Genomic DNA, 12,094 nt, shown 5'->3' on the forward strand with positions numbered 1-12,094 from the left:
TGATTGACCGTCATCTTGAACTTCTTCCATTTTCTAATAATTGCGCCAACAGTTGTTTCCTTCTCACCAAGCTGCTTGCCTATTGTCCTGTAGCCCATCCCAGCCTTGTGCAGGTCTACAATTTTATCCCTGATGTCCTTACACAGCTCTCTGGTCTTGGCCATTGTGGAGAGGTTGGAATCTGTTTGATTGTGTGTGGACAGGTGTATTTTATACAGGTAACGAGTTCAAACAGGTGCAGTTAATACAGGTAATGAGTGGAGAACAGGAGGGCTTCTTAAAGAAAAACTAACAGGTCTGTGAGAGCCGGAATTCTTACTGGTTGGTAGGTGATCAAATACTTATGTCATGCAATAAAATGCAAATTAATTATTTAAAAATCATACAATGTGATTTTCTGGATTTTTGTTTTAGATTCCGTCTCTCACAGTTGAAGTGTACCTATGATAAAAATTACAGACCTCTACATGCTTTGTAAGTAGGAAAACCTGCAAAATCGGCAGTGTATCAAATACTTGTTCTCCCCACTGTATATTTAAAAAGCACCACTGCACAATGAGTGCTTATATATATATACAGTATATCATAGAGTTAGGCTTCAGAACCAAGTGCAAAATTAGTTTGTGCATCACTATTTTGAACTGTGATCAGTCAGTCCTACTGTCATACAGTATGTCTTGAATTAATTGACCTTCTTTTCCAAAAACATTTCAGTCATTTTAATTGTCTTTTTCGTCGACTTTTCTTTTTTTACCTAGAGTCCGTTGTATTGCTTCTCCTCACCCTTTATCGACTTTTCTATTTTTATTTTATTGTCTTTTTCAGCCCTTTTTCATTCGATCTTATCTCCTTTTCTACTGTCCATGGTATATCTTGAAGCACTCAGTGTGCAGTGGCGCTTTGCATTTCTCACATGCCTAGGTCACTCAATGGAGGGGGGTGGGGGAGGTTGTGGATGGGGGGGTGAGGGGTGGGTCATCATCACTGATAACGTTGTTCCTGTCATGATCTGTTTGCATATGTTCAGCATATGCATTCAACAGCCTGACTGGCAAATGGCCTGTCCATAGTCCATATCTGACCCATCGCTATCACGATCACTCAGGACAGCATCTTTCTCATTTTGAGGGATAACTGCAATGTTGCATGCCTTGTCTGGGCAGTCACCTAGATCCAACATATCCAGAACTTGACTCAAAGTGAAACTAAAAGAAAGAACAGAGTGGAAAGTTAGGTAAAACAAGAACTATGTATGTGTATAACTATGTGTATACCTAGACACACTGTGTTATCCCGCCGGTCACTATTGTTGCCGTCAACATGTTTACACATTCTATGACCACACTGAACAAAGTTGAGTAATTGCAAATGAATGTATCAATACTAGACACCTTAAAGATGATGTGTACCAAAAATCTTTGTCCTAACTTTATGTTAACATACTTTACCAACCTTTTGTTTGGGAGCTTTGATGCAGCCATCCTCTTCTCATGGTGCAACCAGGAAGTAAATAGCTCTGGTCATGTGACAATTCACACTAAACATGTGACACTGCACATCTTTCATTGAGACCCTTTATTATTTCAATATTTGCTGGAAATACATTGATAGATCATTCAGTAACATTTTTAGAGCCTTATAACTGAAAACGTTTTTTACGGTCACTATTGTGACCGATGGGATTAAATAGGCTAATCTAAGGATTGGAAATGTGTGTTAATGGCTGACAACCTAACCGTGAACTTTGACGGTACATTAGCTGGTCCATGCTAAGACGTTCTCCAACAGATCTTAGATGTTAGTAGTTACCTCTCATCACCTCTTTAATATTTGAATATAATTGATGTTTTAGGAATACTGCATGTACTGACTGTAAGGCAATTTTATCTACAAGGAACAAAAGTATTATTATTGTTTTTTTTGTTGGTCCACATGATGCAAATATACATTTTTGTTAATCTAACATCTGAGTTAAGATGTGGGTTTGCAGACAGTGCCCGCATAACCTTTCACATTACGCAAATTGCAATCATAACTGGTATGTCCTAAACTTATAAAATCTGAGATAAATTGCTTGGAATGTTATGTGGACATCAAAGTCAAGGCTGAAAACCAGGATAAAGGGAGTTTGGTATCATTGAAATTGTGGAAATATAGAGAGATATTTTAGCATTTTGGTGTAGCCAGTGCACTGAAGGGCTCCTTACTGGCTCAACTAAATCAAGAAAGAGGACATTTTGCCATGAGTCCATAACAGTTGAAAGACAAGGAATGTTGAGAAAATAGCAGCGAGTTCTCTGCTGTGAACATTCTGCTATTCTGTATTTCCACACAGGTCTTTTATTAGAAATGCTATGACTGAACATTGTGTTACTTTAATACAAATGATAATACTTTTATACAAAATGTTGTAAGCCTCTTTTTGGCACAAAGGTTTGAGACATTTTTCCTCCTTAAAAACAGGATGAAGGAATGTGGAAAAGCATGTCTTATAATGTTGTGCGCTGGAATGGTGTTTACAGTAACCGTCAGACTGAAAAATGGCAGTTTTGAACAAAAAACATATTTTGTTTAAGTTCCTACTGATGTTATCAGACACCCAGTAGGCTAGCCACCTAGCTACCCCAGATGAAGACTCTATTCCTTAATTGGATTTAGATGTCTTATACATGTCTCATACTCTGTCTGCTTTTAAAAGTACTGTTTTGTATGTGACATGAACATTTTCCCTACCAGAACTCAAAGAAACTAGTATTCCATTCACGCGTGTATGTTTTTTAGGGATGCTCAGTCATGCTTTGCAGTTTCTCATAGCACCTTTTATTTCATGTATGGTACTCGTACACTTTCATTACGGAATCCCTTAACAGGTTCATGACCAGGGCTGGTGATTTGTCAATTTAGTATATCAAAATACAAATATTGTGCTTGTGCAAATGACTTACAGGGTAGTAATAATAAAATAATGATATGCATATTAATAATGTCCCTCAACAATCTACACTGAACAAAAATATAAATGCAACAATTTCAAAGATTTGACTGAATTACAGTTCATATGAGGAAATCAGTCAATATAAACACATTCATTAGGATCTTATCTATGGATTTCACATGACTGCAAATACAGATATGCATCTGTTGTTCACAGGTACCTTTAAAAGAAAATGGAGCAGCGTGGATCAGGAAACCAGTCAGTATCTGGTGTGACCACCATTTGCCTCATGCGGCGCGACACATCTCCTTCACATAGAGTTGATCAGGCTGTTGATTGTGGCCTGTGGAATGTTGTCGCACTCCTCTTCAATGGCTGTGCGAAGGTGCTGGATATTAGCGAAAACTGGAACAGAGTATCCCAAACAAGCTCAATGGGTGACATGTCTGGTGAGTATGCAGGCCAAGGAAGAACTGGAGTATTTTCAGTTTACAGGAATTGTGCACAGATCCTTGCGACATGGGGTCGTGCATTATCATGCTGAAACATGAGGTGATGCCAGCGGATTAATGGCACGACAAGGGGCCTCAGGATCTCGTCACGGTATCTCTATGCATTCAAATTGCCATCGATAAAATGCATTTGTGTTCTTTGTCCGTTGCTTATGCCTGCCCATACCATAACCCTACCGCCACCATGGGGCATTCTGTTCACAACTTTGACATCAGCAAACCACTCGCCCACAGGACGCAATACACACTGTCTGCCCGGTACAGTTGAAACTGGGATTCATCTGTGAAGAGTACACTTCTCCAGCGTGCCAGTGGCCATCGAAGGTGAGCATTTGCCCACTGAAGTCGGTTACGACGCCAAACTGCCGAACTGCAGTCTGGTCAAGACCCTGATGAGGACGACGAGCACGCAGATGAGCTTCCCTGAAATGGTTTCTGACAGTTTGTGTAGAAATTCTTCGGTTGTGCAAACCTACAGTTTCATCAGCTGTCCGGGTGGCTCGTCTCAGACCACCCAGCAGGTGAAGAAGCCGGATGTGGAGGTCCTGGGCTGGCGTGGTTGCACGTGGTCTGCGGTTGTGAGGCCGGTTGGGCGTACTGTCAAATTCTCTAAGATTACATTAGAGGCGGGTTAGTCTGGCAACAGCTCTGGTGGACATTCCTGCAGTCAGCATGCCAATTGCATGCTCCCTCAAAACTCTGTGGCATTGTGTTGTGTGACAAAACTGCACATTTTTGAGTGGCCTGCACAAGGTGCACCTGTGTAATGAGCATGCTGTGTAATCAGCTTCTTGATATTCCACATCTGTCTGGAAGATGGATTATCTTGGCAAAGGAGAAATGCTCACTAACAGAGATATAAACACATTTGTGCACAAAATAGGAGAGAATTATTTAATTTTTTTGCGTATGGAACATTTCTGGAATCTTTTATTTCAGCTAATGAAACATGGGATCAACACTTGTTGCGTTTATATTTTTGTTCAGTATATTATGAAAGAGAAAGAAGAGAGATGTAATCCAAAGAAATAGAGGTTAAGAGGCAAAACAAGCTCTAAACGAGCACCAATGGTAACAAATGTATAGAACCTTTTGGAATGAACCGAAGACATTTTGCATAAACCTCCTGCCAAGCCTTTCTTTGAGTTAACCTTTGATCACTGGAGGATAGACTTGGAACTGAACCAATAACTTTGAAATGAAACATGAAATCCTCGTTCCAAATCTTTTCTCCAGGGAGCTGAAACTTTAAGTGCAGTAGGGGAAAAATAGTTTATTCTATTATCAGATTTTGTATTACCTAGTGAAAAAAATTCAAATAAATAATTTATGAACTCAATGCATCTCATAACATCATCCATCAACATATAAAAACATATTAAGAAAGGCATTACAACGGCCTTTGTCACTGTCTAGAGAAAATGTGCTTTATTTCTGGTGGCACATAAGTCAAAGAAATGTCATTGGAACAACCAAAGTCTTCCTCAGAATTTAAGCACAAGCAAGCACACACTTAATAAGAAGCCCTGTCAACAGAAATTTGGTGGAACACTATTTGATACATAGAACAACCGTTGTCTCTCAAATACTACTTGACTTACCCTCAGGTTAGGGAAAACAAAGACAAAACCAAAATGGTCACCAGGCTCTACTATAGCCATTTACTGTAGATCTATGTCACGTAATTTACCATTGAGACACCGTAGTGCAGTCTTTCTTACTCTAGCTAAATATTAAACCGTACTTGACTGGTCTTCTATTATGACTGAAAATTCCACAAGGGGAACATTTTGTGATTCTCAATGTTTTTATTGTTTGTCTTTGGACCTACAGCTGAGCAGTGTTTTTACAGGATTATAAATCTGCGTATATACTATTTTTTTTGCTGAAAACCGTCTCAGTTTTCTTTTAATAATAGATGTTTTGATGGGTATGAAGCCTGTTGCTTTAGCCGTTGACCCATACTAAGTGGTTAGTTAGAAAAATATCATTCTATTTATAGTAGTTTGATGATAGATGTTACACAGTACATGTACAATATGGTTAATTTAATGGATGACATGTTTTTTTTAAAAATAAAACACCGACATATAGGTCAGATTGCCTATTGATCCTAAATGTTTTGTTATTTACAGGGATTTTTTTTTTTACTGGTATTTTGATTATTTTTTAGGTGCTCTCCAGATTGTGTCCCTCCATGCATATCTCTTCACATCCTTGGCACACACAACCTGCTGGGTACCCCTCGCTGAGGAAAAAAGGGACCTCCAGAAGGACTTCCATAGTCCTGAATACCCCCCCCCCCCTCCAATACTCCCCCTTCTTCCTCTCCCACCATCAGCAGCTGCCAGGTGACACACCTCATTAACTTCCTCTTTCTCCTATTCTCTTTCTCCCTCATTGTCTTGAGATATGAGATGAGCCTTTGTTGGGAGTTTTGCCCCTTTTTTTCTTGGGCAGTGCAGGGCCCATAATTAGTGCTTTGCGCTGGGCGTACTTTCTCACAGGGCTATGACACAATTAATCAGCATTTTCCCACCAATTGGCAAAAGCCCCTTGACTCTTTCAAGGCCAAATCTGAGCCTCTTCAAAGGAGCAATTCTTTTTGGCCATGGGATCATCTATACACTACTAGAGCAAGTGAACTGAGATTTTGAGCGAGGGTCACAAGAGCAAGACTAACTGGATATATTTAAGGACTTGAGGCAACATTTCTGACGTACTTCTACTGGTGCTCTTGTGTCTCATTTCTTTCTCAGTATTCTTATTTGTTGATAGCTCATTTAATCTCACTACATAGAGTCAGATTTTCTTATATCCCAACGTTTTGTGCTAAAAATAAATATATTACTCATTAGGATGCATAACTCCAAACATGGCCAAACAAACAACCTGTGCACAAACAACAAATGTAACAAAAATATGAACAATTGTTAAAAACAACCAGGTCATTAGTACGTTATTACCTAAAGACCAGTCTTTCTCTCCTCTTTTCTCACATTCTCTCTCTATTTTTGTCCCTTTCTTCATCCATTTGAATTTTTAATTGATGTTTGAGTTTATTCAGCTGTGATTACTGAGTAAACAATGAAACAAGGTCATTAATTGGAGGTTATTTAAATGTGCGGCCCCTCCAACATTTTGGATGGATGAGGGGTGGCCGTATGGTTGTTTGCTAATCCACTTAGAGACCACCCTGCCTATAAATGCCTCGCCTGATCGGCATAACGTTATATATCAGATAATCAACTTTCTTGTTTAAGGTAGTAGTATAAAAATATCTAGCTGTTTTCGTTGAGCAGTTATAGCTAGATCGTTTACATTTGACAAATCCTCGAAATGTCTGAAAGAGTCGGTGCTAGGCTTTTTAATGAGGAATCATAGATCATTTAAATGTTATACTCATCATCATAAATATCTGAAAGGCTTTGTCTTTCCAAAGACAACAATAGTGGCAAGTGGGGTGCCAGTGACAAAACAAAAATGTTATGCAACAAAGTGGATTCCGTCCCTGTCTTCCCAACATAGGAAGCGGACCAGGGACCCTCCACAGTATGAGTTCCAGTTCCCATCTGGCACATTGGCATTATCACATTGATAAAGTGTGTGAAGCAGATAAGATCAAGTCAATATCATCCTGCTCATTTCCGCACTGTCACCTGGTATAAAAGCCCATCATTGGTCACTGAACTTCACACTCTGCACTTCAGGCCTTGTGGGACAACAGTGGCCTATTGTGGTTGGTCAGTCCCTGTAATAATGGACCATGGGACTGGGTTCTGCCTGGAGAAGATGGATACCTCTCAAGCCAAGACAGAGGAAAGGCACAGACAGAGGGAGCAGAAGCAACTGACAAAAAAAACAACTTCCCAGACCTTTCACCTGAGGTCGAAACTCTGGTCCTCCACTGCTGATCTGACATATGTTTTAATAAGCCAAGACAAGCACTCTGTCACTAATGATGTCAAGTGATTCCCTAACAAAATCCCCTTTTTAAATGGAATGAAAGACCCATGAGGGGGAGGCCGGGTAGGGAAGTGGGGTGACCGTGGAGAGGGACAGGTTTGGGAGTGCAGTGGGTGGGTGGGTGGGGGGGTTCAGTGCCCCTCGCCACTATCATATCGTTGTACACAGAGAAAAGGGCTCACTTTTTATTTACTCCGGTGGTTATTGCCAGAATATTGCTTTTAATTGCTGTCCTGGATTTCCAGCTACCGTAAAGGGGAGTCAGAGACAATTAATCAAAGTAATGGAGCATAATGATGTCTCAGAATGGCCCCGAAGCCCAGGTCAGGGGTTGGACAATGTGAACATTCAGCTACTTAGCTTCCTTTGCTACTTCCTGACAAAATCTGTTTACCCAACACCAATTAAGATGCCTCTCCGTGCGCTGTGGTCAATGGGTTTGACGAAGGGGGTCGTCCAACGACTTGACATGTCCCTGAGCACGAACAAGCTGGCCTGTGTCCTCGCCCTGATAATTGGTGTCCCTTGCAATGTGCCGCTTCCCAGGGCTGTCCTTTGTGTCCCGTGGAAGTCCTAAATGAGGGGAATCAGGGCTTTAATGGGACTCCTGTGAGTTTTAAACAAACAGAGAGCGACCCCCTACTGTTCAGCATGTTGCTTAGAACAGCAGGGAGCTCACAGGCTTTTGCTAGGAGCCAGCGGCCGTGGGGCCCGAGGCCTCTTGTCCAGTCCCATTGTGCATGAGATAGCCTTTCAAGTGCTATAGGCCAACAGTGGGTTCCTGTAGGGAGCACTGAGGTTTGTTCTCTTGTTGTGTCACTCCATACAGGATTAGAGATGGTATTATGTTTAAATGGAACTCTCATTAACCTTATTGTCTCTAGAACAAACACAGGATTAACAATGGTGCCTGCTCTCTACGTATAGTTTACTCTTGCAATTCAAGTGATATACTAATGTTTTGGTGTAAAATCGGTAAGGGAAGGAGAGAACGGTTTAGGTCCTATCATTTACCTGTATCCCTGATGTCAGGAACATCGTTAAGTTGTTGATTTATCAGAGTAGCGTATAGTTCCCTAAGCATGATCCCTTAGGGACCCAACCCATTCTAACAACTAAGACATGATTAACATTTACCTCAAAAACAGTGTGACCATTGACTTAGAACGCAATTAGGATCCTCTACCAAACAGATTTTCTAACCTGCTAAAGGCATAACACCGGCATATCCTCCTGGGTCCATTGTGATGATTTGTCAATGGGGCTCTTCGCTGGGGTGTTGATGTTGTGTGCCTAATGTGTTTGCCTTGGCTGTGATGAACGGGATTAGTGGCTGTGTGGTGGTCTATGTGGATCACAGACTACTGGACTTTGAAAGCATACTTGCCTACTTACTCATGTGCAATCCAAAGGACTCACATACATAGGAACCCTTCTTTCAACACATAGTTGACCCCACGCAAATACACACCCCCACACACACACACACACACACACACACACACACACACACACACACACACACACACACACACACACACACACACACACACACACACACACACACACACACACACACACACACACACACACACACACACACACACACAGGTCGTTGCAAGTGTTTGGACACGCATGCACACACATGCATGCGCACACACTGAAATACACACACACACACACACACACAAACCACACACACACACACACACACAGAGGTCGTTGCAAGTGTTTGGACAGTGTCCGGGGTCAAGGAGAGAAACGATACACACCAAATAAATCTTTTCTCAGGTGAACGCCGACTAATAACCCATGGACGGCTGCACAGATTAGCTCAGAGCTTTCCTGAAGCGTCATGTTAAAAACAAAACTTTGTGAGATTAGGTATACTGTACTTGTTTAGATATTTCATGGAACTGACGCGACAAATAGTTTGCTGTATTAACTTAAGTCTCTCATAAGAAACAGTTCAAACCTTTTCCATGTGAGCTTGTTCTTTCAATTAATGTGGAACAGAGTTGTATGCATTGATTGTACTGTACTGTATGAGTTAGAAATGCAGGTAAGTTAAACGTGACGACCATACTCTACCCTGTCTCACCTACAGGATGTTGGATGTTGAACAAGGCTGGGATGTTTCATTGTGAAGAACAATCTCTTTTAACCCAACATGTCATGTAGGGAACATAAAAAGGGCCGACACATGTATGCGACCTCCTCGGTACCCTGCCTGTGTGTATTTACAGTAAACTGAACCAGCCTTCATCTTTTCAACCAAGCTCCTGAGGTGTACCCCACATAGGACCCAGCTGGCTTTGTTTGCACACCCAGGGGACTCCATCAAGACGGTGAAACTGAGATACGAGGTCTTGGGTTACCTCTTAATGAAACGGATCAACATGGCCCAATCACAACAACACAGCCGACTGTGGGCACGCAGCCATGACTGAGGGACGTCACCTGAGAACCTGACAGGTTGCGCAACTGCCTTTTGTCGACACCGTGGCACCTTCAGAGAACGACAGTTCATTGGGAGCTAGCTTTGCCGTAACAAGTTCTCTCATAGACCTCCATGTATCTTAAAACTATGATCATGCAAGTTTGGCAAACTGTTTTGAGAAATGTTGATGGCTGATCACTTGCAAACAGAATTAGGAAATGGATGTCAACCAATGTTGTTGATCACTCTTCTATGCGTATTGTATTCTTGTGACCAGAGCCATATATTTAGACAAAAATGAATTTTGAATATTGGTCTAATTCAAGATATTCAGTTGCATCGCATTGTTGAAATATTCCCCATGTAATGTTAATGGGGAATGTTAATGGCTGCCAGAGGATGTTGTAGTGTCATGTAAATGCCTCACAATGCATAAACCTCAACGCTCTAACTCTCTGATTGTTACCACATTTGGGCATTCAAACCCAGCCAGAACCTGGCCCATTGCGCCTCACTTAGGGCAAGCCTTCTGATTTATCCAGACTTTTCAACAATGATACCTTACATACAGTAGTGGTAATAATTGGTAATAATGGTAATAATTCCTTGGTAATAATTCTGGTCGGCATCAGTGTCAACTATCAGAGTCCAGGGGAATTCCCACTAGGTAATTCATGACTGAGGCGTAATGAATGTAGAGTAGGTTGCTGCATCCACAGCGCTCCATCATGTAGAGCTCTGGCAGATGTCCTCTCTGTGTGCTGGAAGCAGAGCTTGACTGCCTTCAAGTCTCGATTTGCAAGTCTTTCTTTCTTTCTTTTTTCTCTCCATGTAGTGGAGTACTGAGTCCTTCAGCTAGAGAACCCCCTCATGTCAAAGTCACATTTTTCCCCTCACCGGTCACTGGGAACCAAGAATATCATTAATGTACCACTAACTGTCTACCTGAGACATGCATTCCTGAACATGAGTAACAATGCCTGGTGGAAATAAAGATCAAATGAAAGGAGTGCCACATCTACTGTGTTTTAAGAATGCATGTTGTGATTGATTTACCTAAAGGTCCAATGCAGCCATTTTTATCTCAATATCAAATAAGTACCTTACTGTGATTGTTTTCAATTAAAATGGCCAAGAAGAAACAAAAATAACTTCTTATCAAAGAGCAATTTCTCAGGCCAAAATTTTGCTAGGACTGTCTGGGAGTGATCTGAGTTGGGAGGGGAAAACTAGTTGTTATAGTCAGAGAGGTTTGGAACTCCCTTTGTTATTGGTCTATTAACTAATTTATCACCTGGTGATGTCACTAGGCAGGCCAAAACTCCATCCACCAAAACAGGCTGAAATTTCAGGCAGCCTTTTCAAACAGCTCTTACACTAAAAGGGCATTATCATAACTTTCAAAATGTCACAGTATTATTCCAACCTCATAGTGTAGAAATATATATAAAACAAAGGATAAATCACATTTTTGACTGCCCTGGGCCTTTAATATAGCAATGAGACACACTTACAAATATCATACAGTACCAGTCAAAAGTTTGGACACACCTATTCATTCAAGGGTTTTTCTTTATTTTTACTATTTTCTACATTGTAGAATAAAAGTGAAGACATAAAAACGATGAAATAACACATATGGAATCATGTAGTGTCCAAAAAATTGTTAAACAAATCAAAATATATTTTATATTTAAGATTCTTTAACATACCCACCCTTTTTCTTGATGACAGCTTTGCACACTCTTGGAATTCTCTCAACCAGCTTCACCTGGAATGCTTTTCCAACAGTCTTGAAGGAGTTCCCATATATGCTGAGCACTTGTTAGCTGCTTTTCTTTCACTCTGTGGTCCAACTCATCCCAAACCATCTCAATTGGGTTGAGGTCGGGTGATTGTGGAGGCCAGGTCATCTCATGCAGCACTCCATCACTCTCCTTCTTGGTCATATAGCCCTTACACAGCCTGGAGGTGTGTTTTGGGTCATTGTCATGTTGAAAAACAAATGATACTCCCACTAAGCGCAAACCTGATGGGATGGCATACCGCTGCAGAATGCTGTGGTAGCCATGCTGGTTAAGTGTACCTTGAATTCTACATAAATCACATACAGTGTCACCAGCAAAGCACCCCCATACTATCATACCTCATCTCCATGCTTCACGGTGGGAACCACACATGCGGAGATCATCCGTTCACCTGCTCTGCATCTCACAAAGACACAGCGGTTGGAAACAAAAA

This window comes from Salvelinus alpinus, chromosome 4, assembly GCF_045679555.1.
Source record: "Salvelinus alpinus chromosome 4, SLU_Salpinus.1, whole genome shotgun sequence".
Classification (NCBI taxonomy): Eukaryota; Metazoa; Chordata; class Actinopteri; order Salmoniformes; family Salmonidae; genus Salvelinus; species Salvelinus alpinus.